Below are 9959 nucleotides of genomic sequence, written 5' to 3' on the forward strand. Positions count from 1 at the left end.
TTTATTAGTATGTGAAAAGGACAAAAGAACTTTCTATCAGTTGCTTCTTGTAAAACTTCTTTTTCAGCACTATATTTTAAGAAGTCTAGAGCATTCTTTTGTTTTCTTTTGTGGGCTTTGTTACAGTAAGGTTGCTATAAGGAAGGAAAGAGGCTAAAATCAACCCAGCCTGATTACTTTTAAATCAGAAAGTGCCCCATGAAAGCTAACATTTCTGTTTGGAGGAAGAGGGATTTTCCTGAAGATACAGGTGTAAAACACTACTCATTACATTGCTGAAGTCACAAAATTATGTCCTATGCCCCAGAATTAGTAGATCTCAAATACCTTTTTATGGCAGGGTTAAGAAGCAAACAAATAAAGAGTAATACAATCCATACTGCAATCCATATTGCAGTATTGGAACTGGGTCTGCCCAGGCTAAAAAATCCCTCATTTGTTTTTGGTTGCCTTAGTGCTATGGCACCTCATATGGGGTTCTGGTGTCGTGCTGTTCCTGCTGTGGTGTTGCAATGGTACATGCTATGTGAAATCCCAGCCATGGAAGTCAGTGGGAATCTCGCCATTTCTCGTGACTATGTCAGTGATTTCTGTTATCATAGGTGATGAAATACCTGTGGTACCATGATACAAACATCACAATGTAGGTGCTTGACAATGTGGCAAAATAGCAAACAGTGACAGTAACAACCAGCCAAGGCAAATAAAGAATTAGAGCAAGGTAAGTTGCCCACAATTTTTGCAACTTTTACAAGGTGTTTTGGATGCACACAGAATTTCTGTTCTTGCTGTTAATTAGCTATGAAAAAGAATTAGTCAATATTTCTTAAGTATGAGAGGGAGTTTTTACAAGGGCATGCAGTGATAGAACAAGGGGGGAATGCTTTTAAACTGAAAGAGAGTAGATTTAGATTAGACATTAGGAAGAAATTCTTTACTATAAGGGTGGCGGGGCACTGGCACAGATTGCCTCAAGAAGCTGTGCCTGCCCCATGCCTGGCAGTGTTCAAGACCAGGTTGAATGGAGCTTGGAGCAACCTGGCCTAATGAAAGGTGTCCCTGCCCATGGCAGGGGGTTGGAACTAAATGATCTTTAAGGTCCCTTCCAGCTCTAACCATTCTATGATTCTGTGATTCTAAGTAGTTAGAAACGTTTTGTCTGTAGCATCAGTCCAAAGTAAATACTCCTCACACAGCAAGAGTAGAAGTCAATTCTTTCCTCAGTGCTGTAGAAATACAAAGTTCACTAAGAATTTCTTCAATATTACTCTGTGAGGTCTAGATTGGGTTAAGTGTCAGCTATGTCCATAGGCATGCTGCTCCAGCCAGAAGCAGTCACTTCAGATGCAGCTTTAGTCTTTCATATTCAATATGGACCTGATTCTGGACGAGGTATGGCAGATTCTACATCTGGGAATGGTGGAGATGAGCAGAAGATGGAAATCTGCACAGAACAGAAGGGTCATTTTAAGCTGCATGTACTGAATGCCACAACCTCACTTTCTCAGTGCTTTGTCACAGAACCCCAACAGCCATATTTGGGTAATCCTGGACACTCCTGGTAAAAAGCAGTGCTGTTTCTTCTAGTTCTGAGGGAGTGATGGATACAAACTGAACCTTTTCCCGCATCCTCTCATAACAAACAGTAGTTGCAGCACATGCTGAACCTATTCAGGCAGTGCTAATGTTCCCAGTGAAGTACATGCTCCCCTGAGCTTCAGGAGTGGAGTTGGCTGGGCCAGACAGAATTTTGCCCAAGGCCTTTCCATGCTCCCAGTTCTAGTTTGAGGGAACCAGTTGTTTATAGAAAGCAACATGAGTTCTCCTATATGATTCTCTTCCCTGCAAGCCTTTGGCTTTTTAAGATTTTTTTTTTTTTGGCAGTGCCATGTTCTGCAACTGGTAGTATAGTCAGAAGTCTCTCTTGGAAGAGTCTGTATAGCCTGCATCTTGTATGGAGAGTCCTCTGTACTGTTCAAAAAAATGGGAAACAGGCTGAATTCAACAGCCTATGAATTAAGCACAGACCTGCCCCTGAAGCCTATTTTATGAATGTTTACAGTTTTTAGTAACTTGAACAAGAACTTTGTGGATCTAGCTATGTATTCTGCCATTTGTCTTAGTACCAAAACCACTGCTGGAATGAATCTGGTAGAATCAAGAATATTGAAGGACAAAGCAGTTTCCCACTGCCTTGTGTGAGATCAGTAGACTGAGAACAGATAGCAAAGTGATTTGTTTTTCTTGCTTAAGTGACCTGCCTTTGGTTTTCTCCTCAGAACTCCTCCTGCAGTTGTAAAACTGAAATAGATTATACACATTTCCATCTGAATACTGCATTTTTGCTCCAGCATGTAGTAAATATGGTCCACCATACACTGAGGTTAGTGACCATATGGCTATTTACAAGCCAGAATCTGGAAGACTGGACCCAACATAGGCCATAGGTAAATTGTGCAGCTAAAGCTGTTATTCATACATTTGACACTAAGGGGAGATCTTGTAACAGAGAAGAGAAATAGGCCAGACGTCTTTTATGACCATAGAGCGGGAAGAGGTGGTGTAAGGCTGCTTGTAGCATTAGGCTGGCCTTATGCCTTTATTTTGCAAAAGCTAAATGTATTTATCTAATTTGTTAAAAAAGGTCTCTTTTTATGCAGGCAGCTAAACCTCATACAAGTAGTGAAATAATCGCACATGCCCATGGCCAAGCTTCTGTTCATCTGAATGAAGACAAATGCTTTCTTTATGTCTTTCTGATCTTTTAGGTTTCAGCAACAGTTCTTACTGGTTACAAATTAGTTCAGTCCTTGTGACCCCTTGGTTTGTGCCTGGTCTACAGGGCAGAGTACATACTTTATCTGAAGGTAAGATTCTCTGTTGTAGGATGATCTCATATGTATTGCTGCCATTATTATTAACAAAGGAAACAAAATGCTGTAATTTTATTCAGTCTTTTCTGTTTTTATGGGCAGGGTAAAGGCAGAAGGAAAGTTAAGACCAGCTTAAACTTTTTTTTTGGGTTGCAAAATAATTGTCAGGGAGCAGTAAGGGCTGGTTTCGCCCTAAGGGAAGGAGAACCAGAACCTGAGGGTGGCCCCAGCCTGGGAAGTGCCCTCACTGATGGATAGCCATATCCTGTCTGAACATGGGCAGAGCTGGGTGATGGTAACAGCATCCATCAATAGTCACAGATCAGACAACCAGTGAGTCAGATTCAGAGTCCAAACAGGGAGTCAGGAGCAAATGAAGACAGGGCCATAGACATGGCTCCTACATGGTCCAAAAGCCATCCAGGAGACGGGGACAAAGATAGGCTGGAGACAAGCTACAATGTACATACATGGGGTCCATCCATCTACACGCAGCTCTGAGGCTCATTCAGGAGGCAGGACCAGAGACTGGACTGGAGACAGATTTGCATGTAATACAGCTTGGGCAGGGACTGAAGTGCTTGATGGATCTGGTCAGGGAGTTAAGGCCCAGGGCACTGACAACAGCCTCCCCTTCCCTTGAGGAAGCCATGGGGACAGGGTCCTGCATTCACTGTACAACAGCCGCCCATATACAGTGTGCAGTGAGTAGTCAGCCCTGCAGGTGAAAACATACTGCCTGCATACGGAGATCAGTAAAATAAACACACATCATGGATTATAGATTCTTCAGAGACATGGTGAAGTAGGGGAAAAAATCATTGGTTGGGATTTCTGTTTAATTCTAGGAATGATAATGAAAACTCTGATTATTAATCGTGGCTCATCTGGATTTTTGTTGCGGCATAACAAGTGTTTTTAAAGCACTACAACCTGCATTTCAGGCTTTTCGTGGCCGCAGCAGGAATTGTTTTTGCAGTAACACCAAAATGATAACTTGCTTAATACTTCCCATTTGCTTTTAACCTGAACAGCACAATTCATGAGAAACAAAATCATATACTTTTTGAGAGAGGAGCACTTAATTCTTTTACAGAAAGCAGTTTCTTTTAGTTGCAACCTTCCTCCAGCATGTGGAGAAGTTTGTCTGAGAAAGATATTAAATGGTTTACCTCTTGGTATGACAGATCATTTGTTAGTCACTCCCTTGCTATATCATTTGCATGATACACTGGCTCAAGCTGGAGGAAAAAGAAATAAACTTTTCGTGTGCTGGCTGCATTTTCTGTCCAAATCTGATGAACAGCCCAGTTTGAAGTTTGGCTGCAAACTCACACAATTTCTGTTATCTTTTATATTATCTTCTACATTATGGTACCCCAGTTAGCCCAGTCTTCTCTCCTCTTACTATCCAGGTTGTTTAGGTAGATGCTGCTCAATGTGAGGGTATCACCATTTCTGATGCTAAGCCATGATTGCTTGTTCCTGTTACATGTATTGCACCTGCCTACTTAGTCAGATGCTTCATTTCACCTTAAGATTTTGGCTTTTCTGCAACTTAGTCACACTTGATAGGTACATAGCTACAGTAAGATTAGATGTTTCAAACTCCCAGACTTGCAGATGAAGTTTGTGTATCGTTGCTTATCTCAGAATTTCACTGATTTTCTTTCTGGCTAGCTGTTGGCTTCTCTGTTAGGTCAGCTTACTTTAAAAGATCCCACAGCATAGCAGATTTCTTTTTTGAAACTGAGAGCTTTTGTAAGCTGAGGGGCCAATATTGCTTTTTGGGACAAAAAGATCATGGATCATCTTCAGCTGCTCACCTTTCCACTGGCAAGTGCTTCCTGGAAGATGTTGCTATCCTAGCTAAGCCTGGTGTGACTCAGCCAGGCATGGTATAAAAATAGTAATGACTTTCGAATACTTAGCAAGTGACGAAAGCCACTCTGTTACAGCGTGACACTGATCAACTTTATCCAAAAAAGCAGCCAGGAAATAAGGGTGAGGCACTGACTGGATTATGGATTTAGTAATGTGCTAAAATAGATAAAAAGTTCCATATAATTGTGGTAGGGCTAGCAGAGTTACACTACACAGTTACAAAATAGATATGATAAGAACTGGTACTTTGTTACCTGGAAACTGTACTAAGACCATGCACAGATTGGAACTTGTTAGCTTTCACTCTGAAGACTGCACCAAGAGAATAGTAAATAATTGATGGTAGAGAAAACATCCACCAAAGATAATATTTAAAAAACAGAAGGGGGGGGGGAGGGGGGAACACTCATGCCTGTACCTAATAATGGCTTCTCAAAGGACTTTCTTTAAATGAAACTGTGATTAGTTTAAAATAACTATTTCTGACACCTGTTTCCATGAGAACAGGAGCAGCAGCAAAAAAAATCATGTGATTGGAGTTCTTGTTGGTTGCACAGACTCAGGAAACTACAGGTATCATGTGCATAAGCATTAGGATCAGTCAGCATAGTGTCAGGAGAAGAGGAAGGTTTTATGGTGTTTTTAAATCCCTCAATATACTCATAGGAACTTCTCACAGTTAATATTACTGTTATTTTTTAACAAAAAAAATACTTAAAGGTCATTTTCAAGTTAAAATGATTAGTAAGAAGTAAATTTTGCTTTAGAAAACTGCACCTCTCAAGCAGCAAATAGCAAGAGTTTTGAAAAAGAAACATTGTAACAAAAATCATGAATTATAGTGCACCTGTGAAACTGCCTAATAAGCACTTACTTCCCTTGTATGACATCCTTAATGGTATTCCATTGCATCAATTTTAATATGTGCTAGCAAAACATCTTTTTATGTGTTGCAGACTTACTTATTTACTTGGAGTGGGTTACAAAGAACAGTCCTAATTTTCTATGTGCTTAGCTTAAATATTTTCTTGGACCAGAATTGTTTTTCAATGGAAAATTCAGGCATGAATTCTACTTAGTTGGGCAGTACTGTAAAATCTGGAGAGGAACATGGCTAGCATGATGGAGTGTTATACTTTTGAAGAAGCTGTCATTCAGATGTCTCTGGTGTAAAATGGGAATGTGGCCATTTCTGCAGTTATTTAAAAAAACAGGCAGAGAAAAACATAGCCCTGAAGTGCAGGCAGAACCTCAGTGACTGCAACTACAGTTACTGCATCAAACCATCAAAACTCATCTAATTTCAACTTTGATTATGAACTGCAGGATCTCTGAATATTTGCAAAGTTGCAAATCTGAGCAGGTCTGGGCAAAGTATGATAGTTTCCTACTGCTTCCGTGAACTGACTGTTTCTCCTATGAAGTGCAGGCCATTCCATCATCCAGAAATTGTATTTAAAAGTATAATTTGTGATTCATAAAGTCTATGAATTAATACTTTAAGCTGAAGGAGGGTAGATTTAGATTAGATATTAGGAAGAATTTTTTCACTGTGAGAGTGGTGAGGCCCTGGCACAGGTTGCCCAGAGGAGCTGTGGCTGCCTCATCCCTGGCAGTGTTCAAGCCAAGGTTGGATGGGGCTTAGAGCATATTGGTCTAGCGGAAGGTGTGGAACTAGAAAATGATCTTTAAGGCCCATTCCAACCCAAACCATTCCATGAATCCATATCTTAGAACAAAGTTCTACTTAGAACAGTATCTCGTTTCTAATACTGGTCATAGAATCATAGAATAGTTAGGATTGGAAAGGACCTTAAGATCACCTAGTTCTAGCCCCCCTGCTATGGGCAGGGACACCTCCCACTAAACCATGCCACCCAAGGCTCTGTCAATAATTAACATCCAGGAAAAAGTATAAGGAAAGGCTTGTGTATGGAGTGATACTTCCTCAATATGACTACTCCTGGCAATCAGTAATCTAAGTTTAGTTTTTTGTGTGGAGGTATAAAACCCCCTTTCCTGTAGCTGGATATAGGTACTTAACTGTGCAATTTGTTTTCTTAAGCTTTCTTCTATAAACTCTTGCTTACCATGTTCAACAGTATTTAGTGAATTGTGTTGAGCCTATCTAAAGGCAACTTCTTTTCCCAAAGGAAAATCCCACAAGAAATAAGGAGTAAAGCCTGGAGGCTGCAGGTAGCTCATGTGCATGTTGCTTTTGCAGGGAGAGGTTGGGCAGCTTGTAATTGATGCAATTATTGCAGTAACAAAATGTTCCTGACCTTTTGTTGATCACAAAGCAAAGGTACTTTTAGTATGTCAAGCATAATCAAATATCTCTCCTATTTGTCTCCTGCCACTTCTCAAGGCTTGCGTTATATACTAGGCCATTTAATAAGAAATTTGAACTAAAATTATAACAGAATGTTATATTTGGAGATCTTAATGGCGACCAAACAACTACCTCAATTTTCCTATATCAGTATTTTTCATATTTACAAGTGACTAAAACATGTATGTATGTGTGAGAGAGCAGGGGAGCTGTCAGCATGACACTGAAGAACATAACATTTTAATGCAGGGAGGTTTATGCAAAATAAGGACATAGGAAGTGGTGCACAACCAATTCCTTATGTTAACTGCCACTCAGATCTCACAAGAAACGCTAATGGCCCTAGAAGCACATGATACTGCCACTGTAAGAATTAGTATTTTATTCTGCTTATTGTCAGTTGGGGATTTTAGTTAAGCAAAGCAGCTTTGCAAGATTTGAACCAAGGCACAAAGTCCTCAGTTTCAGTACAAGACAGGCTGCAACTGGAAGAGGTCAGAGGAGAGAGGAGCAAGAAGGATACAGTACCTCATGATGGAGATCGTTCCTACTTTGTGCTCCTTCTCCACCTGGGAGATTAGCCCAGTGGTAAGTTTTATCCGAAGATCATCCTGTTCTGCTTTGACTGTCTCCCATGGATTCCTCACACCAAAAGGAGCTGTGAGCAAGCTAAACCAGATTTATTTCAAACATAAATTCTTTAGCTTAAGCCAGAACCTGTGCAATGATTATGTAGAGAGCTAAACAACTGATAAACTTATATTTGCAGTATGCTCTGAAATAGTTGCTACCTGCATTTGAGGATCTGGGGAGCACTGCACTTTAGTAACACTACTAGTGTTGGAGGGGCACAGAATATCTCAGTTTTGTTTAGAAGTTCTTGCAGACCACTTTAGCCACTATAGAAGTTATTTTAATTTACCAAGTTTTGTAGCTGTCACATATAATTGGGGTGTAATTTTGCTGCTGTTCTTTTAGTTAGTATCACACAAACATAGCAATATCCAACAGAAAAAGTTCATGATTTCTGAGCTGCCTTTTCCTTCTCTATTACAGATACTGCATGAAGTTGAACATATGATGTTGGAGCTCAGCATTCTCCGAGAAGAGAACAAGGCAAATAGCAAGATCATAACCCTCAACTTCAGAAGAGCAGACTTTGGCCTGTTCAGGGGATTTACTTGGAAGACTCTCTTAGCATATGATCCTGGAAAGAAGAAGGGCCCAGCAGACCTGGCTGATTTTCAAAGATTTCCAAAATGATCCATTCACATGTGCAGGGAATCAGGCAAAGGTGGCAGGAGGCCAGCATGGATGAACAAGGAGCTCCTGAGTAAACTCAGGCATGAAAAGGATGCATAAAGAGAGGGAAGCAGAGACAGGTAACTTTGGAGGAATATAGAGATATTGTCAGCTATATAGAAATGGAGTTAGGAAAGCCAAAGCACGCTTGGAATTGAATTTGTTCGGGGTAGAAAGGTAACAAAAAGGACTTCTACAGGTAAATCAACAGTGAAGGGCAAACCAACCTGGTAGCCTTATACGATGAAATGACAAGTTTGGTGAGCAAGAGGAGAGCAGTGCATGTCGTGTATTTGGACTTCAGCAAAGCTTTTGACACTGTCTGCCATGACATCCTCCTAGACAAACCAATGAAATACAGGTTAGATAAATAGACTGTGAAATGGACTGAGAACTGAAATTTTGGTGTCAAAAGATATGAATGACACAAAGTCCAGCTGGACCAGTGATTACTGGTGTATTCCAAGGGTCAATACTGGACCCAGTACTGTGTAACATCTTCATTAATGACCTAGATGATGGGACAGAGTGCACCCTCAGCAAATTTGCAGATGTTAAAAACTGGGAGGTGGTTGTGCTACCATTCAGGGAGAGATCAACAGACTGGAGAAATGGGCAAACAGCAGCTTCATGAAATTAAATAAAGGACAATGCAAAGTCCTGTACCTAGTGAGGAGAAAAATGGTGCACCAGTACAATCTGGGGACCAACTGGCTGGAAAGCATCTTTGCAGGAAAAGCCCCAAAGATCCTGGTGGACAGCAAGCTGGCCATGGGCCAGGAATGTGGTCCTGCAGCAGAGAAAGCCAACACTCTGGGTTCAGGGGGGATCTTATCAATTTATGTAAATACCTGACGTGAGGGTGTAAAGGCAGAGCCAGAGTCTTCTCAGCAGTGCACAGTGAAAAGACAAGAGGCAGTGAACAGAAACTGAAATACCAGAAATTCCACTTAAGCATAAGAACTTTTTTTACTGTGAGGGTGGTCAAACAGTTGAGGTACAGGTACAGTTACAAATTCTTCTCCTTTGTTATAATTTTGTTTCTGTGGTGTGGCTTCTCTAGAGCCAACTGGTAAATGAAGAGTCACTGTTACAAGGAATGAAGTCAAAATTTGCAACCTATGAAGAAAGATCATGGCAGTCATCTCGCATTCAGTCCTTGAAAGCTTATGTCAAGTAGCTGAAAGAATTTGCTGCCTCTGTAACCACTGTAGAGTCATAGTCAAATATCGGTATTTATATACTGGGTAGGGAGAACTAAGTGAAAGAGTCCGAGAAGTGAAAAAGTGTCTTTGGAAGTAGAATTCCAAATCGTTTTCCAAAATGTCGGTTTTACAGATACTATGGTTGTTAACAATTTGGCTGTAGCAGGGGTGACACATCCAGCCTGGATCCAGTACACCCATGATGTGTCTTTGCAAGGAGTTAAGAGAGAGTTCAAGCATCATTCAGCCACAGTGCACATGTTATGGGTCTGCACAGAATGGCTAAGGGGTATGTAGGGTCGTGGGATTTGGAGTATTGTTATCTCTGGAGTTAAAAGATGTGGATCAACCAGGCTTTTCCTG

General features: G+C 40.8%; 1 long non-coding RNA gene across 1 annotated transcript; it reads left to right on the forward strand.

Annotated features, from left to right (window-relative positions):
• Positions 1 to 607: 607 nt before the first annotated feature.
• On the forward strand, positions 608 to 9399 carry LOC134169909 (uncharacterized). Its single transcript, XR_009967069.1, has 3 exons — positions 608 to 721; positions 2769 to 2867; positions 8146 to 9399. It is a non-coding gene; the product is annotated as an uncharacterized LOC134169909 (long non-coding RNA).
• Positions 9400 to 9959: the final 560 nt, after the last annotated feature.

Source organism: Pezoporus occidentalis, unplaced genomic scaffold (genome assembly GCF_034315485.1).
Source record: "Pezoporus occidentalis ecotype Australia unplaced genomic scaffold, CSIRO_AGI_Poc_V1 ctg36, whole genome shotgun sequence".
NCBI lineage: Eukaryota > Metazoa > Chordata > Aves > Psittaciformes > Psittacidae > Pezoporus > Pezoporus occidentalis.